Raw genomic sequence first — 22928 nt, forward strand, 5'->3', positions numbered from 1 at the left:
GAAAGACATAAAAATTTTTAATGTACTTGTTATTTAAAATTAAACAAAAGTTCACAACTTTTCCACAATGACTTCGAATTGCATAAAAACCATCCTTATATCAATTTAAAATTCAAAAAAATTAACTTTTTAATGCTACAGATTTTATTTCCATGCAGCATTTTTCTTTAAATTTTATAGATTTTTCAACATATTTTTAAGAAAACTTTGCAACAAGACACTTGATTATTTTAATTATTGGATTTCTTATCAAGCTTGTGTAGACGATATATATTCTTCGAAATATATTTTTTATACTCGCGTAATTGTCGCTAGTTAATTAAAAATAAAATAAAGTAATACCAGTTGACAAAGCATCATCCAGACGAAGATCAGATTCTATACAAAGTCAAAATAGGTGAAGCAAAATTACGATATTATCATCCTACAGTTTCAGACAATATTTTCGAATCTCTCTTAATTTTACTATTTATTTATTTTGCTATAATAATGGAACTTCTTATTCATAATCAAACCAAAAAAAAAGGCGCGAAATTTATTCGTATTTGGAAAAATGTTTAACAAATGCCAAGTAAATGTTTTCAACAAACTGATGTATGAAAATTACACTTACTAAAACAAAATTTAGTGATAATTTAAAGTTATGACACATTTTAGCCATTAATTTTCAAAGTTATTCAAGGCCACTTTAAGTAAGATTCTTAAAGGATATCTGAGCAAAAGTATCTAATAAATCATTAATTTCACTTTTCGCTTTATTATTACTTCAGCTATTTCCGAGAGAAGTTTGGGGAGGTAAGTGCGAGAACAGGAGCGCCTTTCGTCAACTGACTACGATTCAAAATTATGAATTTTTTTTTCCGAAATAGCTCTAATACTGCTTCAAAACGAAACGTTAATACAATTAAATTAAATTCACATCTAATTAAAAAAATTAATTCATAAAAAAGTCTTGATCCATACCATTTGATTGTAATGTTAAAAATGAAATATACCACGTACGATAACATTTTTTTAATTCGTGAATATGTTGTTGAAACTATTTATTATCCATCTAAGCATGGAGTTAAAGTCTTTAAAAACGTTTGTAATGCATAAATTTTTTAATAACTTATCAGGTACCTTCCAAACGAAATAAAAATCCTTTATTAATAATATAAGCAGCTTTTTAGAACACATTTTAAGAATGATCTTTTTAAAGTAGAAATGTGTCATTTAATATTTCCCCCCTTTAATCTATAATTCTCTTTCATAAAATATTGTACATTATACTTAATTTATTTTTCAAATTCACTGTTAGATAGAACCACACATTTGATGTGAAATTTGAATTAAATTAATCTGTAAACAAATAATCAATAAAAAATAATGCATTACCATGCAAAAAAAAAATCACAAAATTTGAATACTCATATTAATAAGAGTTAAAAATCGATTATAAAATTAAATCCCCATAAACATGAATCGAATCAAATTAAATAAAAGAACTTTAAAAAAATCATGGAAATGTTTTATTGAGTAATAAAACAAAATCTATTTCAGTCTATTATCTTTTATTGAAAAATTTGATACTTTTAGATATTTTCACCACCTTCTAGCACTCTGATGCTTTATCATGCGCAAGATCGTCTCAAACCATGTAATTCATTAACGTTTCCAAATGCATTGGCGCGAAATGATTCCATTTTCTGAAGCCAAAAATCGTTTCTCTCACTGTTTCAGTTGTTTCTGCGGGACTGTACTGAAATGTCTCCGAAACTTACAAGTAGCGGAAGAAATGCTAATTTTAGGGATATTGATTCTCCCACTTCCTAAAGACGATTGATTCATTCGAAAAGCGCCTTGGGGGGAAGGAAATGATTAATGGCAAAAAGAAAGAAAGAGAAATTTCTCTATCCAACCCTCACATTAAATTTTTGTCTTTTTCTGCATTATTTATTTCGAATGGAATCAGACATGTTTGCTTAAATTTCAAGATTTCAGTGTCAGTCATCTCAGTTTAAATCATTCAGAAGTACAGAACAACAATATTTATTTAAATTATATTGAATGTAACTATAAAAATTTGTTATTTAAAAGTAGAATGAATATGATTCTTATTGATAAGCAGTCATTTACTGATAAATATTTTTAAAAATTTTGCTTATTTGCTGTAAGATTGCAAATTTACTGCTTTTTTATGGTTGATTTGTCTCGTTTATCTTGAATTGCTAGATTAGCATCACATATGATCATAAATGAAAACTAAAATCCAATCCATTTTTAATTTATATTGTAAAAATGTGACAATGTTCCAGCTTAGACTGGTTTAAATCTCGCATCAAAAATCTTTGATGAAATGAAATTTGAATTAGTAACTCAAGCCTCATACCTTATGTGGAGAGAGGGGGGTCTTCTGGCGAATTTTGCAACTATCACTTAAATTCCTTTATTTTTCATCAAGAAAATTAAATTCTTTTTACCTTAAATCTCTGAATATACAATCAAGGTAAAAAGAAAAACAATAATTGCCTAATATAGATAACTAATCATGCCTTTTCATAGTCATATGGTTTACTTCATTCTTCTGACTTCTAATTAAAAACGGTATTATGCATAAAAATGATGGAATATAGCAACTGCTGTTAGATTGTTTAAAAAAGTGTAAAAATACTTTTATCACTACTATAACTGAGTAAATAATAGGCACTTCAAAGAGCAGATAGAACAGATATTAAAAAACTTATAATTACAGAATTACCGCTACACAGAATTTCATTCAATAGCGAATGAACGCTATTTTATGATGATTGTAAGCAAAACTAATAAATAGTTATATTCTTAAACTGTCTTTGTTTTCTCACAGTTTAAATATTCTGAAACCCTTCTGAATAATATGCAAGATTGTTTCATAATGCAAAATTAATAAATCTCACAGGATTAAGAAATTTACTCTGTAATACATTTTTTAATATAAATATTTATTTTATTTCAGAAGAAATGGGTTTTAAAATTATTAATTAGTATTGATTTTTGTATATAACAGGATAGGGATTAAAAATTAGGCCAATGTATATTATAATACACTGATGCAAAAATTCATTTAATTTGAATTGTAATACACCGATTCAAAAATACATCTGATATTTAAAATAATGATTACATTATTATAAATTATTAAAGAATTAATTTGTTGTGGGGCAAGCAATTAAAGTTATATTTAAATGATAGCACTTGATTTCAAAATGTATTTTAAAACATTGTAAAGTCAATTGTTTGCGAATTTAGTTACTCAAGTATTTCAAGGCCCTGTGAGAGCCTAATAAAAAGTAAATATACCGGAAGAGTCTGGGTTTGCTTGACGATATGCCAAAATGTTTCCCTCTGAACTGCTTCCGCCTGTTTGAAGGGGAAGGGGGAGGGAGAGCTAAATATATTGGGATTATTATTTAAACATGACAAAATTATTTTTAAAAAAACATTGTTTTTAAAACAAAAGTTAACAATATTATTGTTCATAGACGCGTGTTGGTAAAATTCTTGAATATTAAAATTTTCAAATATCGTTATATGCAGCATTCAGTCTGTTTTGGTAATAGAATATAGAAAAAAAACCATTAACGAATAATCTCTCTTAAACTTCATTTACCTTTATATTAATTTGATTATACAATAATAATATTGGTCACCATTGGATATATATTGAATAGTAATAGGTCAATAGTCTTTAGAAACGACTTCTATTAACAAAATAATAAAATACCAACAGTAATAATTTTTAAAAGGCATAATTCAAGAGAAAATATCAAAACATAGACATAATATTAAAGTACATAAGTTTTGGAAGGCTTAATATTTAATTGATTAATGACAAAATTTATAGAATGGTTCAAACATTTTTATCAAAATGAGACTCACATAGTCAAGACAAATTTACGCGTTCCCGAATCAAAGCATATATCATTGTATCTACTCATGCTAATATAAGTAATGATGATTGTTTGATTTTGTTACTATACTGTTACCGCTACTGTTTACTTTAGATTTATTTTTATTAACATGATAAAAGATTATTAACATGAAAAATTATTAACATGATTTTATAACATGATTAACATGCTTAATATATTTTTTAATTTCATGAAGCATCGAACGAAATGCATGAGGCAAAAATTATTTGGAATGTCCCAGAGTTTAGATGGTTGGACTTGGAGCCACCAAATTTGGCACTTTATTATTTCAAAGGTAATAGGTGCTTTCTAAGAAAAGGCTCTTCAAAATTTCGGAGCATATCACTGCTTCGAAGCATATAATCAATTTTAATCTCATTTTAAATATAAAAAAATAAACTTTATAGGAATACCAATTTTTTGCTCCTAAAATATGTTTCTAATTCTAATAAAGCTGTAACTTTAGAGAAGTATATTTTAAGCAATACTCTTTAATGTCATTTTACTACAATATTCATCACTATTTTAATTACTGTATCTATACTTAGACACATAGACAATTTGAAATGCATTTTTATGTGCAAATTAGCCTTGGAATAATTAAGAATAGTTTTTAAAAATAGTATAAGAACAGACGAATCAATCTAAATCATGCTACGATATTTCTAAATACTCAATAGCTTTTAACAATTCTATTATTTTTAACAATTGAATAACTCTATTTATTTCTCTGTAATCTCTGTGAACTTTCCAGCACTGTAATATATCCCAAAAAATTGTGCTTTGTTTTGCATACATTACAAACTTCATTAAAATAATTTTAAAAAGACATTGGGCATACAGCTATAACTTCTGAATGTTCATATTTATTTAAATATGCATAAAACAATCAGGTAGGAAAAGATATCAGTTCCACTGAAATAAGAGTGCATTTCCACTAAGTGCATTTTCTTGCCTAATATAATTAATTCATGCTCCTTGTTTTGCACAAATTTAATATTGGGATCCATGATAAATTTTGATACAGTAAAAAGATGTGATTTTACAATACAGAGTAAAATCATCTGTAGCTAGATTTTACATGACCGAAACAGTTGCGTTTGCCATTTGATCGTAGCATCTTGTAAAGATCTTATTAATGATAAAATTAAAAAAACGAATGGGGAAAAAAAGAAGTTGTGAAATCAGTCATATGATGTAAATTTAAAAGTATCAAACTATAGTAGAAAAAGTTAGTATATTAAATAAATTTATTAAATATATTACACAAATAAGACAGAATTTAAACATTTGCTTTCTCCAATCATATTAGTTAATTAATATTTTTATTAATATATCTGAACTGCGTAAATACGTCATTCGTAGCTTTTTAATGGATTTTAAATAAACTAATTACACTACATACGATATCTCTGTGTATATTTTATTTCCTTCGTTTTCATTAAATTTAATGCAACATCGATCGCAGATGGGCTTATAAAGTTGAAACATTTTTAAATATTTTATTACTTTTATGTTCAGTTAAATTTAATGTAGTTCTAATTGCAAACGATTTAATAAATTGTAACATTTCTATATACATTATCTTTATTCCAATTAAATTAAGCTTTCCCAGAATGAAAATAAAAATATAAAAGTTTAAAGTGCTATTTTAAGAAGCAAAAAGTTAGATGGAATTTAGAGAATTTTTAGAGGATTTTTTTTTTTTTTTTTGCTTTTTTAATTGATTGAACTATAAAGAACTAAAGCAAAATTGAAATTCTGCAAAATAAATGAATTAAGCATAATTATAAAGAGTAAACTGTATCAACTTACCTGTATTAAAAATGATCAGCTTCATGAAAATTCGATAAAAATAGTTAATCCTTATGGCAAAACATCAAACGATAAATGATATTTACACATGCACAAACACGCACAAAAAATCGCTATATCACCAAGAAAAATTGTGCAAATACAATCACGTCATAATTAAAATTCCGTTCCACAAATTTATCATAATCATAAAACTTGACCTTTAAGAAACATGTTGATATATTTCAGTGAATAATTCTGAACCTTTTGACACTAAAACGTAAACAACACAAGAACCTTTCTTTAATTTGGCACTAATTCATTTCACACATAAATAGCGACAGAAAGAGAATAAAACAAAACAATCGTCATGATTTTTTTTCTTAGTTATCCACATATCCTCTTGGGGAAGACGAACACAAACAATACAAAAAGATGTTTCATCTGCTTACATGTCAGTGGCAGTGAAGAAAAGCAAGTGTGCGAATTTTTTTGAGTAGAACGAAAAGCGAGAGTGGTCGGCTACCTGCTTCGTTCGGATTCTCGGTTGGGAGTCATGACGTAGGGGGTGTCACGTGATATGGATTGGAGTGCCGGCTTCCGCTCTGGACACGAGGACTTTGCTGCCGTGCACCGGTGGAAGACATCTTTGAACACACAAAATTAATATATACTTGCACACACAAAACTCGGATTCAAAATTACGAGTTAAGAATCAGACAGTATATAAGGTGTCAGATATATATTGTTTCAAATAATATTAGATGTTTTTTAGGCTAAAAAATCTTTTCTAATTTTCTTATATTTGAAGCTTAATTCAAACAGTCATTATTAAATTTGACATTATAGTCGTCAATTTTATGATCTTCAATGTTTGGTGCATTTTTGAGTCCAAAGAGCATTGAGACATTTCGCACACGAAGTTTTTAAAATTTTTCTGAAAAATCCTGAAATATAAGCAAAGTTGTAATAAGGATTTTGTGGTCAGTTAATTTTTTTAGAGGAAATTTCATTGCAAGCTATGTTAGACATATCCAGTTAATGATGTTCTTCAGTGGTTTGTGGAAGCAATCAGATAATGATTTACAAATTGTTAACACGTCATTTTCTTACAATATCTGCCATAAATCTCCACTTTCAGAAGAAATTTCAAAACATCACTATATCTTCTCTGTGAAGAAAAATAGAGTTCTTCTAGCCACACCAATCTACTTATTTCTCCAGTTTTTATTTTGTATGAAAACTCTTGTACCTAAGATAATCAACTTGCCAACTCCAACTCCATCACTCAGGCCACCATTCTCCTTCTTCTAGAGACATTGCAAAATGTAACTTTCGCAGAATTTCCCATCCTCGCCTAATGGACAAAATTCACCTATTTATTTCATCACTCACCTATTTATTCAAATCACTTATTTATTCATCGTAAACAGAGATACAGAGATAACCATTCAGAATGTCCGCGTTTATTGAGCATATCTGAAACAACATTTTAAATGCTTTTACTTTATCAAACTGTATTCATCAGTTTGCATTTACTACATATACATATATATATATATATATATATATATATATATATATATTCTAGATCAAAGATAGATCAAGGAATGAAGGTAAGAAGAATAGAGGAGTTGTTGCTGACCGAAGGTAAAAAAAAAAAAATCAATATGCCGATCGGAAAGCAATCAATCAAATCTGCAGCGAAAAAATTTAAATATTAACCTGAAAATTTACATTAAAAGGGAATTTTCTTAGACATGAAAACATTTTCTCAAGCACCATTAGATATGTCAATTTGCTCCACTTGTTCTATATTTTACAGCCTTCAAAACAATTCATTAATAATAAATGATGACTTAAAACGCACAAATATCTAATTATATAAGAAGTAAGAGGGCATAAATAATTAAGTTCATATTTTCGTCTCTTTAATTCTATAATAAAGCTAATAAAATATGTATGATCATATTTACCGATTAGTTTCAGTCAGTATGACCACACCAATCATAAGTTACTGGCATGCACTTCATATTGATTCGTTTCAGAAAGCAATCACATAGTATAAGGAATCAAAATTTGTATATGTTTTTTTTATAATTCTGGCTTTACTTGACAATAATAATAGTATGTTTAATATTAGACAATCAAAATAAAACCATTTTATTCCTTTGCTTATTGTTTACCGTTCTTCTGATAAAAAAGTATCTATTTCGTTGATAATTTTTGATGATTAGTTTCTATAAAATCTTATTGCTCTACATATCAGGTCATCTCTTCAAATAATATGATATGCATATGAAGAATTTTAAATAAAAGTTTTAGATGATTATTAAAAATAATGTCTCTATATAAAAACTCCTAAAAATCATTTTGTTCGTAAAAACGGAATGAAAATCTCGATTAGGCATGTTAAGATTTGACAGATATGAAAAAACAATAAGTCATATGTCATAGTTACGATTACAGAGACAAAATTCCATAAAATTTTGAATGCCAACACATTCTTTTTTTTTTTTTGGAACGTTATTTCGTTGTGATAAATGGTGTAGGATAGTAGTTGGATCTCAAAAAGCAAAAATTCTGAGTCTACAGAAAAAGAGAGAAACAACCTATCAGAACAGAGATGCTGTAGAAAAGCACAGCATTTTATTTGTAGTTCAGAAATTTTTCACTTGCCAACTTTTACATGTGAGGCTACTTTGCACAAACGTGAAATATCAGTCTAATTCAATAAATTTTATAATTTTCTGTTCTTATTGATTGTTTTTTTTTTCTTTTTTTATTCTCTGATTTGTTTCGGGACATTTTGTGCTACAACTATCATTCCAGCCCATTAAAAACTATGACCATCGCAATCAAATAAAAAAATTAGTTGTTGGCATTTGTAATTTGCCATTATGTATAGCTGTAAATATACTGTAACCATGAATGTGAGAAATGACTAACTGTCATTCACCTCTTCTTCAGTTCAGTGCATATTATAAAATCACTCTATCTAAAATTGAAATGTATTTTCTCTGTCGATTGTTTTTTCCTAAAAGTTCTGAATTAAGATTTGTTAAGTCACTTTGTGTTACAGTACTTGTTTGCTGCTCTATTCGTATTAATGAGAATCTAGGATTTCTATAAAATTACTTGTTCAATTGCACATCAGCTATAAGTGTGCAAATATTGATACCAATCGATTATAAGTGAATATCAAATAATAATTTTCGCTTCGTTTTAATCAATTCGCCTTTCAACACAATCCATATCAGACTATGTATCAATCCTTCTTGATGGCTAAGTACTTTCTGCAATCTTTATCTTTTATAAAGTATCAACCATGCTTAATGTCTGATGCTGCTAAACAAATATTTGCATTCGGTAATGAAATGGGGCTGAAATTCTCTTAGATTTATATTTTGATTTTTTAAGAGAAAATTTGCATTAAAATATGAAATAATTCAAAATGCCAGAGTGTTGCCTCCAGACTATCTAAGAGATGCATAAAAAATCACTTTATGATATATTATAGTCAAATGAAAATACATTTCATCTAATTCATCAAACCACATATGTTATCTAATTCGATATCACCTTAGGCTAAAATGTAATATCTCTTCTCAAGATATGCAGAGGATTCCAAAATTAAATTGGTTTGATTAATTTGACGTATAACATTTCAGTAAGAATTTTTTATCTTTGTTATTTGAAATATTTGTTATCTATACTTATAATAAAGCTCAATGTGTGTGTGTGTGTTGGCGCTCTACAGGTCAGGTCATTTGACATACAGCTATCAAATTTGGTACATGTATACCTTAGAGGTCGGGAATGTGCACCTGGGGTCCCTTTTTTTGAAATTTTAATTAGAATTTTAATTATTAGTTAAAAACTAACTTTCCCGCCAAAAAAATCTTCCATTTTCCCCACCGCCAACTTTTCCGCCAAAAAAATCTTCCATTTTCGCCACCGCCAACTTTCAGTTATTTTTTTCTCCCAACAGAATTGAGGCTAGGGTTAACATTTTTCGACGGATTATTTCAAACAATTCTGTTTATTTTCTTAATGTTTTATGCATTTAAAATTAAACAATGTTAATTAATCCATGTTTCACATTCATTCTGAAGTACTTTTGAATTAAAATAACACAGAATAAAGGAAATTAAAAATGTATAATCTGCATAGCGTTACCCCAACTGGCGTAGAAAAATTCACGCACTTGCGTTAACGTAACTGGCGAAGAAAATTCACGCATGCGCATTGTTTTCTGACTGTTGACATGGCAACCAACGGATGATTTAAATTATTTTTAGGTTAGTTGCATGCTTTTTTAAGTAAATTGTATTTACGTTAGTTATATATTTTTTGTATCTGCTTATAGGTTTAAGTACATCGTTTTTTAAGTAGTTTTTTTTAACCTATTTTCAATGATTTAAATTATTTTTAGGTTAATTGGATGCTTTTGTAATTAAATTGTATTTATGTTAGTTATATACTTTTTTGTATATGCTTATAGTTTTAAGTACATCGTTTTTTAAGTAGTTTTTTAAACCTGTTTTCGACCGATTATTTTAAACGATTCATTTTATTTTTTTAGTGTTTGATGCATTTAAAATTAAACATTGTTAATGAATCGATCTGTTCATGATGAATCTGAGAAATTTTTGTTGACAAATTCTTGAGATATTACATAAATTAAGAAAGATATTCTTTAGTGCCCATAAAGTCTAAACGCTCAGTGACTTTATTATCAGTAATCATAGTATTAAAAAAATGCTTTGTTTAAGTAAAAAATATTATTATATTAATTGCAGATTAATCATTTACACTTTAATTTAAAGCATAATTTCTACGAGGGGTAACAGAAAATTAGAGAGATACATATCAGGCTATGACTGAAGGCCCTTATAATATTAAGAGTGAATTATAAGACTATCAAAATTTGAAGTTTTAAAATATTTTGCTGAAGAATCTATTAAAGTTGGAATTGCGTAAAATATGTAATGGTACGACCGGAGTTTAACCCCCCTGCTTTTAAAAATCGCCAACAACGGCCTTGCGAAATGTTCAAAAGCAAAGGAGCAGATGTTTAATCATAGTGCATAATAAAGATTGCCAGCTTTGGCGCGTTATCGCAACTTGGCGAAGAAGGGGGTAAACTCCGGTTCAACCTATTTAATTATTAAAATTTAAACGAACATTAAGATTGGCGAACCGGCTGGTCGCCAAAGGCGGCTAGTTTGAAATATGGCAAGAGAGGTTTTTAGTAATCCATCTATCTGTATATCATACGTTATAACACTTATTTTATTAATATTTCTAAATAAAAGGTATTGATATATCTATATAAATGGTAAATAAAATAAAATAATAAATCTAATAAAGGTTTTATTAATATATCTAAAAAATAAGTTCACTTATTTTCCCATTTAGTGACTAATTTACATAGGCAAACATATATTAAAAATTTATTTCGTAATAATATTTTAGCAATATTCCGGTTTATCTACCTTTGTACAGAGCAAACCATCTTCCATTTCCTTTTGTACATATATATATTATTTTTCACCGCATTATTTAGACTTTATTTCGGTGCGTTTGCCCATATATTTTTGCATGTATAATTTTATGCTTTAGCATTTTGAATATTTTATCTTTATTTTATCTTGTTTCTACAATTGTATTGCATCATTTAATGTATGCTTCCGTTAGTATGTGAGCAATTTTTTTTTCTATTTGTGTATTTTCTTGTTTCCCCCATTTTTCTTTGCATTTGCGTCTGCATCCTTCATATTTGAAATTTCTTCCATTATCAGTTGTGTACTGACTTACGTTTGTAACCCTTCTAGTATAATAGTTGGCATACAAGGAATTTATACATAGAGAATTTTTTTAAAAGAATGTTCCGGTTTCTCCAATCGAATATTAAGCAATCTAAATAAATAAATGAACTTAAAAAACTTAATTAAATAAATAAATAAACTTAAAAATTTTAAAGAATACACAATTACTACTTTACTAAAAAACAAAAAAAAATTCACATTTAAGTTTTATTTTTTAATTCACTATTATAAATACTATTGTGGAATATTAGAAATAATTTTCTCAAATTTACTTGCAAGTAGCAACACTCGTTTTGAATTAGAATTTAATTATATTAATTGATTAACAGATAATTAAATTTTGAAAATATTAAAACAATGTATTGCCATTGAAAACATTGAAGTATATAAAATTTCAAATAGGAATCATAAAAGGAAAAGGAGTGAAAAATGTGTTACAAAATTTCATTCTTACAAGCATGAAACAAGACAAATTAAGCACACATATGCAAAAGATTATACTTTTTTTACTGTCTACCTTACACAATTTTTTACTGTCTACCTTATTAGAAGGCATCTTGCAAAAAAAATTATAGTGGGGGGGGGAGGATTAAAAGCCTAAGTTTTCCGGAAATGAATCAATAATTTGAAAGCATGGCTAAGGGGGAAAAACTAAGATATCCAAGATTCTGAAGAATATCAACTTAATTAATCACTTTCTTTTCCTGCACATAACACTATTTATTCTTTCTTTGAACTTGAGTTGTTTTTTTGTATATGAAAAAGGTATCGAGCGGGGAGCGATCGGACATCATTAAATCCTTTTGGTTTAGTGATTTTCTCCCCATAACCTCTGGCTGCAGACGATAGAGCAATTATCGTAATCGAATGAGCATTATTGGGTAATACGATGGTTAAACGTCTCCTCCGGGTATTTTTCCCTACATATACTCCCTTCTTCCATTTCTTCTGTTTCTTTGTGGGATGTCCATGAAAAAAAGGGATTCAGATTCTTTCTGGGAGACAAAAACATGATTCTTTCGGCATGAAAGAAAATACTCTGTTGATGAAAGTTTTCTGAAGAAAAGCATTTAAAATCTTTCGTGAATTGCATTATATAGAGCTATCTGGTTTAAAAAAGCTTACATGCATACAAATGAGTAAATATCAAATTATAATGTAAATTCTTTAAAAATTGATGAAACAGAATCACTGGAAAAAGAATCTTAAAAACAAAATACATAAACGGACACCTAAAGTTTTTTTTTTTTTTTTTTTTTTTTTTTTTTGTTATTACATTAAAGGCGATATGATCGCATGATTTTCGATATGAAATAATATCTCTTTCAGTAGCACAAGAAATTCCATTTCTTACCGAATTGCGTTTCTTTAATTGGATGCAATTTGTAACCAATTCTAAATTTTGCATTTTATGGCTAATTTCGCAAAAAAAAAATTGTTTGTATAATTTAATTGAATCGGTCATTTTACAAAAGGCACATACCCATTTTTTTATGAATTCAATTATTGGGATTTTTCAATCTTTTATTATCGATTTGTGTATTCCATATGGATACGCGACATTTTTCATCGGTTAAAATCGTTCAAGATTAATTTTATTCCACCTTTTCTTTTGAAAATGGATTATTTCTTGCATTGCGTTTCTTCCATCACACATACGTTGATTCCTTAATTTTTTCTACAAATTGAAATAAATTCAAAGTAAGGAATCTCGGCTATCGAGATGTGAAACTTAATGGCAAGCCTTTGATGGATTTTAAAACTTACTGGCAAGTGTCCTTTAAAAAAGTTATCACCATTCATACTTTGGCAGTATGTTACTTTGCAGTTAACGGTAATTATAAATCTTATTTACCAATGAAGAATCAAATGCTATGATAGCTACATTCTATAATGACAGCATCTAAAAGGAAAGTTATTGAAGAAATAAGAACAAAATGGCACCTCATAGTTCTTCCTTAATCCGAAAAGAAGAAAAGCTTCCTTTTGGTATTAAAAAATGTAGGAAATATGGGACTATTACCAATATACCAACTAATTGCAAAGATGTCTGCATAAATAAAATTAAGATAATAGTCCATGAAATTGTAACCAAGTAGCCACAACTACAACGTAATAATCCAGTAAAGCTTAACTTTGAAATTTATTTATTTTGGTAAATTTCATAAAAGCACGTTTTTTTTTCCAAGTTAAAGTGGATCTAATATTTCACAAACAAAGAATCATATTGAAAAACGTCGCCATTAAAATTATTTTTCCGGACCAGACTTTGGACAATTATTATGCAGGTATTTTTACGTTATTTGTAATCTTTTTCAATATAGAAAATTACTGATTCAAGTTTTCTGAAAATATTGAGAAAATGTTTTGTTTTGTTTTTACTTCTTCTGTAAAATTTGAAAAAGTTTGATGGCCTCCTTTCAAAATGACCAATTCAATTATATTAACGTTCAGTTCTAAAGCAATGCGGTAGTTATTTTGGGACAAACTTCGCAATTTTGAAATGCAGTCAGATAAAAAGGACGAAACCTGATCCGACACACTTCCACACCCAAGAGGGCATTTCATCATCGATGCCATATTTAACCTGCGTATGGCCTATAAATAATGAAAATCAATGGGGAAATCGTGTTTCTATAATGGAATTCTGCAGACCGAAAACCGAGATTTTTCCATTAAGTTAAAAAAAAAAATCTGAAGCTGCGTTTTTCCAAAATTTATTACTGTGTTTTAAGCATTCTGTTAGCAACGAAGTTCAACTAATTTACGCTTTTAGGTGATGGGTTCGATATTGGAACTTCACTTATGTGTGAGGGATCAGAGGGATCGTGCGATCCTCCTATATGATATCGGTTATGGTACCAATATCAGTCCCTGATTGCAAGATTAACCTCTTCCCAATAATTAGAAAAAATAATAATTACATTAAGCCTCCAGCAAACTTACTATACAGATATTATCGTTATTTTTTTTATATTCTGTAATATGAAGGTAACATGACTTATTTGCCCATTCTCTTTGCTAATTTATACTCGCAATCTGCTCGTGTATTGTGAGATGCTGTAAATAATGAAACTTTGTAGAGTGATATATTTCGGAGTAATTTATATTTTGCCCTTTTTTTAAGTAATCAATTCTTAAAAAGATATTAATTATGAGCTTGCTTTAAAGTACATAAATTTTGTGGAAGAAATAATAAATAATTAATTTTCAATTAATTTTAATTCAAAATAAATTTCTAAAAATGTTTAATTATATTTCATTTAACCTTATTTTTATTTTTATTTACTTGCTAAATTTTATCTTATTATATTTTTAATTAATTATTATTCATCATTAATAATCCTTCCCTTTTTTTTTCTTTACTTTTTCCTTAATTTTTAAGAGAGCAAAAATAATTAACGCTTCACACTGGAGCAGCATTTTCAACTCCAGCATCTTTGGATCAGTTCAGTTGAATTAACGTTCATTTTAAAGCAATATTACGGCTATTTTGGGACATTCCTCGTAATTTTGAATTGCGGTCAGATAACGAGGAAGATATCGCAAAGGGCGTCCCCTCTCCAAGCTTCAGCACCACAGCAAGAGGACGTTTTCTTCGACGGATTTAACGCGCAGCATATCCGCTTACATGTTGGTTCTTCGAGTGTCGAGCCTAAAACTTTCCAGTTCTGAGTTCGATTCCTTGCCACTAGGTCACCACGAACCTCAACCCTAACTGCGCAAGATACTCTACAATACTACCAGAACATTTTTTTTAATGAAATTATGGTGCATTCAGAGCATCTAACAGCATCGTGAAAATGTATATTTTATTGTATTGAATTTAAAAAAGACATACATTTATAATTAGACCCTTTATTTCCTGAAGCATTTATGAAATAGTTTTTTATTATTTTGAGTGTAACACTAAATTTTGGTGAATGTTATCGGTTATATATATTTCTGTGAATGTACTCGATTTAATACGCCTTACACTATTTGGCATAGGTGAAATCATCGAGTCAATTCTTGAAATACCAGATTTATAAAAAATTAATTTTAAAATATCATTTTTTGAATAAACCATGGAGAAAAAGTTTTAGATAGTTATGTTTTGTTTTAAGAATGTTTCAAGGATAGGAAATAGCTTGTTGCAAATTGGCAACATTAGGTTTTATTTTATTTATATTGATATAAATACCTTAATTTTCAAGTAGAGACTTTAAAATACATTGTTGCAGAATTAAAAGGATATACTCAATTGTCCAAATTAACGAATTGCTGCCATATACAAGTTATTCGCTGATTTAGCAGGAATTTCAAATGAATGTCCAATTAGTAAACATAAGCCTTAGATGTGCAATATTATCCTCATAATATTTTAGAACACAAAAGTGGGTACATTGCTGAAAGGCAATGTCGGATATTTAAGGGTTAATTAATCAACAAATACCGCATCCAAAGTAAAAGAACAACAACTTCCTTATATATAATGCCGAATTGTTTACGAATATAACTGATATATATTAATACGGCAAATTTGGAAATTACTTGGTCATATTTCAATAATATATTTTTAAACATTATTTTTTCACTGTGAAAGTAGACAAATTTTATTTAATCTAAATGAGAGCGCATATATATGCATAATGTACTATTTCATCTACCTTCATGAAATAAGAAACGTGGCCATTAATGGCGATTAAGGTGTTTTAGTTACTTCTCCGGCTGTATACCACAGGGCACGACGCATCACACAAGTGGCAACAAAGCATTGTTCATCTGCATGATATGTCTTCTACTTTTTTTGTTTCAAGAGACAAAAGACATCATTAAAGTTTGCCCAAAATATTTCTCCCGCTCTCAACTTGTTGAATGATGCAATTACTGCCCGTGGAGAGTATCTTACGGAATTTCGCCCGCGAATTCCTCGGCAGCGACAATAGTTTTGCTCATTGTTGCGGTCTTATTGTTGGGATTGGAGGATATAAAGCTCTGTGCCTCAGACGGTGCCTTCATTGAATAGAAGATTGGAGTCGCAAAAGATAATTGCGAAGATAAAAAAAAATAATAAAAATAAGCAAGAATTATGATACCGAAATGTGAAAAACGTTGGGCACAAAGAAATATCTTCATCAAAGTAATTTAATTCAATTTACAAAATTAATGCGTTGTTTCATAGGTAGTAAATATATGTGAAAGGCAGATTGGTTGAGTTTATACGGAGTGAAAGAAGTTTTACAAATAAATAATTTTCAAGATTTACTTCCTCGAATACTATTTATACCAAAATCACCAAAAATTTCCATTTTGAAATTATGACAAATCCCCACTTTTTCTTTTTTTTTTAAATGGGTGTATTTTTTTTTTCGCAAGATCCCTTCTTAGGATTAAGTTCGCTGTTCCTTTTTGAAGTTTATAAGATCGATACGATTTTTGGAAGTACATCTATCAGTCTAAAACTACCATCACAACGAATAACAAGCGATCACCAAGATAGATGAAATTTGGAAAATAATTTCATAATCAAAGCTGGAGACATATAAATTTTGAATCAATTCCGTTAAAAGATTTACGAACAACCGATATGTTCAGTCTGGCACATATGAATTCACTAACTCAAAAACACAAAATAAATTAAATTTGGCTTATGGTCTTATCTTCTAAATTAGAGACACGTGCTAAATTTTGTTTTCGATCGTTTGTAGACAAGTTGTTGCTCTCAAAATCATATTAAATTTTTCACAAAATATGGGTATCAACAAAATTGTTCGTTATTTTTTGAAAACATGACCATATTATCATTTAAACTTATAACGCATATGTCAGATACATTAGAGAAGAATTTCGTTTTAAATCTTTTTACCACACAGAACGTCTTTGGTTATTTTATCAGCTCCTTTTGATGAGCTTTTTGTTAATTCTGGAGTTCGAGACGTTAATGGAGCTTTGTGATGTGCTATTTGTATTTTAGATATACGCGATACCATTAACGCAAATTCCTGCTGCATCTTCTATTTTTTGATGTTGTTGTTTTAGAAAAATCAATTATTTTGAAAGTAATGTAACTGTTATCGAAAACTGTGATACTCATCCTTTAAGCACTGAAAAAAGCTACTTAGAACGAAATATCTATGATAGTTGGCAGACGATATTATGAAAGAATTCGTTGAGCGAAGAGAGCCTATTTCTTTATAAAGCGAGTTAAAAACGTATAAAAAAAATCTGAATTTGGTTTTGAAAAAGTGAACCAAGCATCATCAGATGAAAACGATACAAATTTGCCAAAATGATAAAAACATTGGAATCATAAAATTTAGCTGTGAAATTTAATCAGAAATTTATATGTCTGGATCATTCTTTGTGCAGATTGGGACGATGCAATGAAGTTAATCTTAAAATGACTTCTTTTTTTATATCTAAATTTCTATTGGTTATTTTTCTATTTCCAGACTGTTTCTATAGTTTAATACTACAATTCTAAAAATTTTAATCGGAATATTAATTGTTATTGTTATTTATTCTTTAGAATCATTCAGCTTTTTTATTTTTTGTTATTTTATATTATTTTTGAGTCGTATGCCTATATCGTTTTTATTTCTTTTTAAATAAAAGTTGTTTAAAATAATTATATTTACTAATTTTTAAACAATAAACTAATTTTAATAATCAACCTCTTAAAAATTACTAATTTGTAATGGCGTATCTTGGAAACATTTTTGACCTTCCATGTTGATATAGAAAGCGTGCCCGTTGGAAATTTAGCTTTGTATAGCAACATAGTCACGTCGTTATTATTTTTTAATTTTAATCTCAATTATCGTTATTATGATTTTATTATTATGATTTTTAAAATACACTATTCTAAAAATACACACGAGAGGTAAGATAATTAATGCTCTATATTCTTAGCTATAATCAAATTTTAATATTGCACTAGTTCAGAAACAAAAATAAAAAGAAATAATCATATCCGTTGAGACTGACAAAAGTAAAATAAAAACTTATCTACATTACACAAAAAAAAATTTCTTAACTATTTGTGAAAGAAAAAATAAAGCTAAAACAAAAAATTAAAGCACATTTATTATGATTGCTATAACTTAAAGGTTAACATATTGGTTATTTATAAAATTTCACACTGACAGCAATAATTCTCAAAATAGAAATTTTTTTAAAGAAATGCTATTTAAAAACTCACTCTACTTGCTTACGTTTTATATGAAGTATTTCTAATGGTTTTATTTATTTTATTAAATAACAAAATAATTTAAAAATCAATTCTATTGGCTTTCATTTTATATGAAATATTTCTAATGCTTTTATTTATTTTATTAAGTAACAAAATAACCAGCGTCCTGGCCTAGGGGTAGAGTGTCTTCCCCGTGATCTAGGTGTCCCGGGTTCGAATTCCGGTTCGGGCATGGTTGTTCTTCATCTGTGTTCTGTCAGTGAGGTGTTTGAATGTGCCCCCCTGTAAAAAGGAGTTGTGCAAGCGAATGTGCGAGTTTCATCTTCATATGAGCTCGAAGTCAGACTTCTGCCCTCGGGTGCTTAGGGGTCATTACCCTCAGAAGCTACTGCACCCCTTTTCCGTGGTAATCCTACAGCATCATCAGTAACAAAATACATTTTGAGTAACTTTTAAATAAAAGAAGAGGAAGTTACATGAAGTTAATTTTAAGTTACATGAAAAATAGTTTTTCAAAAGAAAGTTTTTGAAAGATAAATTCATGATTGCAACATGCTTTGTACATTTAATCAAATAAATAATGTCAGTATATTTTTATCGATAAAAATTATGTCTTACGGGAATTTATGATAAAATGTTTTCCGAGGGAAAATTTAAATCTTATAAGAATGCAGATGCAATTTTTTTGATAAGAATCATTTAAAAATAAATAATTACACAAAATAAATGGCAAACAATAATTGTAGAATCGCTTATTTGAAATTTTAAAATTGCACAAAAAAGAAAAGATTAGATTTGTCCTACTCTGAATGAAAAATAAGATTACTTAGATTCAGAAACCTCTTCCAATCACTCTTTCGCAATCGCTAAACAAAGTATTGGATTCAATTCAAACGATACTGAACCGTATGACAAAAGAATATGCTGCTGACATTTAATATTTTATTATAAATTTTCTATGCTTTTATAACGCCAAGCCCTGTTTTCCTCTTGGAAAATGAGTGCTGAGTCCTGAAATTAACGTGGCTCATCTAATATGTATAACATGCATTTGAATTACAACTGCATAAATTCCAGTTCAATGATTCTAAATAAAATGTCATAAGAGAAATTAATTTATTTCCTGATATTTACTCCTAGAAATAATAAAACAGAACTATTGGCAATATATATATATTAATTTCCTTATACCATAAATGAAATTATTTAATCAAAATATTTATTTCTAAAAATATGACAAAAATATAAAGAAAAACAACTGGAAGGTAAAATCAATATTTCCATAATGCCACAATCACGAAGAAAATCCTGAAGGAAATGAAAAAATAAGTGACGTATTTTGTATCGTGGCAAATCAACTGGAAAGTATGAGAGTTTTTTCCCAATGAAAACAGCTGTTTCTGCAATTTGTACGTTGTATATCTTCTAAAATAACGAAAACTTTGTATTCTTCTAGGTAAACAAAACTTTCCCTACAAGCACAATAGTGAACAAGCGTTATATCGATTTTTTTACCGTACAAAAGCATTTTTGAAATCATCCTCGTTCGCCACTTCTCACAAGATCCACAGAGCAAACAAACCTTGCGCCTTTCTTTCCCCCAACGCTGCTCTATCTTTCGATTTTTTTTTATTATTCTTTTTTATTATCGTTTTCTAAACAGGACACACACGGCGCTCGATCAGAACAGATGTATTTTTAAAACCTCAGTAACAAAGCTAATATCGTTCTGCTGTACACAGAGGAATACTTCGAAGAAAAGAATCACTATATTGTTCGTAATTTTTTTTTTTTTTTTTTTCATTCCGATCAATATATTGAGAAGAATATTTCAACCCAGAAAAAGGAATTCCTTGACGTCAGGTAGAGTTCTTTTGTTTTTGTTCGGCATTTATTATTTTTTTATTGTTTCTGTTTCGTTCTCTCTCATTCTCTTCCCTCCTCATTTTTGTTCCGTAATTAATCTTTTTTAATGTAGCATTTCGAAGAAACTCAATCTGAGTGATAAGTAAAAATATTTCTTCAGATCCACATTTGGCGATTTCTTAGAATGCGAGAGAATTTATTTTAGTTACAGATGCCCAAATAATAAACATATGGCTTGAATGAATATCCCAGATGATCTAACGCAATTCGTAAACAGATATAAATAAAAATTGAAAGAAAAGAAAATTCAGTGATCTAAATTATACACAGTGTTTTGTTGTTATTCTTTTGTTTGGTGATGTTTTTCATTTTGCTTTCTAAATTGTTTTAAGTGTTTTTATATAATTTTAACTCACATTATAATAAGCTGTAAACAAACAGAAACATGTGGTACAATTTATTTCCACGTTAAAGATAATGAAAATAAAATATGTCACCAAGAAATTTTGATAAATAAAACGGCATTGCAAAAAATTGGCTACTAAATAAAAAAAAATATAAAATTTCTTAAAATGATAAAATTTTGCATCATGATTATTATTATTCTTCCCAAGATAATTTCCAAATATAATATATTCAGGATAGAAATAACTCTGTTACTAAATAGAGAAAGATACATTATTATCAGCGTCTAAATGTTCAAACTCAAGTTTTTGATCGCCATTTCTGAGTTCGAAATACCTATTTTTAAAGCAATATCGCTTTTTATGATCCTTAAAATAATAATAAAAATAAAAATAAAAAATAATTTTAAAAATTGTCTGCTTGTCTGTTTGTATGTATGCATGTGAACATTATAACTCGAAACGCAATAAGCTAGAAATTTGAAAACCTAAATATGTGAATGTGGATACAAAAATGATAATTCTGTTTCAAAGTTTAAATTTAATCGGTTAAGGAAAGAAATCTATCTAATATGTTCGATTTTCTTCAAATATCGATGAAATTCGATTCAAACACGCTATGTTATAGTATGCTAGAAAACTGAGGAACCCTCTCGCTTTTTTAAATTGATAGTATAAGACGTTGAAAAAACGTAAATCGAAATGTTTGATATTTAAAATAACTTATTTTTTCAGGTAAAGAAAAAGAATGAATTCGGAATTATCGAAATTTTTGAATACTTAAGCTACCTTGAAATTTTTATTACTCAAGTTGACTCAAAAGCTTAAAATTGCTTAACGCTGATTCTCTTATGAACTGAAGTCAAAAACAAAAGAAAAAAAGTCACTTATTCAAATTTCACAACCTGCAGATTTTGAAATCTGCCAACTCCATTATAAAAATCTTCAATCAACTTCACCTCAAATTCATCAAGTGCATCAAGAAAACGCAAATTCAGTCCCCTAAAAAATCTCCAGCGCTTTCACCTCCGTTATTTCGTGGAACGTCTTGTCCTTTTCTTTTAAGGAGAAAAGGGTGAATTTGATGAATGTCCGCGAAGCTGACAGGAACGAGCGAGAGTTTGGGAACACGGGTTAATTAAAACGACGTCCATCAATTCGACCCCCACTTCCCCTGCCAGTGTGCAGTTTTCGCAGGAGGGGAAGAACACGGCTAATTTTCGTCCAATTACCTTGATCGGCTAGAAGGATAAAGAACAGATAAATCATCCAAGAATTATCTCTCTGTATTACTTAGTGCAGCTATGGTTCTTGCGTAGTGAACTCCATAAAATAAATTTCCTCTGTCTTGGTGAACATTGTATTAAATTCAATTGCATAATTTGTTTAAGGCGTTTAGTGATTTGAAAGGATCAAAATGTGAAACTCGTGAATTAAACAAAGCAAATTCAAGTTATGCACATCAAATATGTAATTTAATTTCGAATTCAATTGCGTATCTTGAGCTTTTCAATAATAAAATATCACTATATGTCATAAAACAACCTGCAGTTAGTTGCTAGATGACATTTGTAGTTAATATTTGTCATAAGAATTTAGAACTCTGTCTATAAACTTTTTCTCTAACTATCCAAGCAACTAATAAGGGATTGCCCTGATCTCAGTATTAATACTATGTGGTACAGTGGAAGATTTCCGGCTAGGCAGATTAGGCAGTTGTCTAAAATCGCAGGCATGTCGATTAAACTAGACTAAAAATAAATTAATACATCGAAATATAATAAGCCTATTTGTCAAATAAATAAATTTTTTAAAAACACGAAGTTTGTGAATTATTAATACTCCGATATCTGTTTAAATTAAATTATTGAAATAATTATTAAATGAACTAAAGTTTAATTAATTACTAATTTTCAATATATTGGTACAT

General features: G+C 28.6%; 1 protein-coding gene across 2 annotated transcripts in view; it reads right to left on the reverse strand.

Annotated features, from left to right (window-relative positions):
* Positions 1-22928, reverse strand: part of LOC129965787 (protein still life, isoform SIF type 1-like) — a 284431-nt gene that overhangs the window by 240069 nt on the left and 21434 nt on the right. The window contains exon 1 of one of the 2 annotated variants that reach the window (XM_056079967.1): positions 5745-5827. The exons of the other annotated variant lie outside the window; for it this stretch is intronic. The gene's annotated coding sequence lies outside the window, so the exon portion shown is untranslated. Of the gene's footprint in view, positions 1-5744; positions 5828-22928 lie in introns of those variants that run through there. 2 annotated transcript variants of the gene reach the window in all.

Source organism: Argiope bruennichi, chromosome 4, assembly GCF_947563725.1.
Source record: "Argiope bruennichi chromosome 4, qqArgBrue1.1, whole genome shotgun sequence".
Classification (NCBI taxonomy): domain Eukaryota; kingdom Metazoa; phylum Arthropoda; class Arachnida; order Araneae; family Araneidae; genus Argiope; species Argiope bruennichi.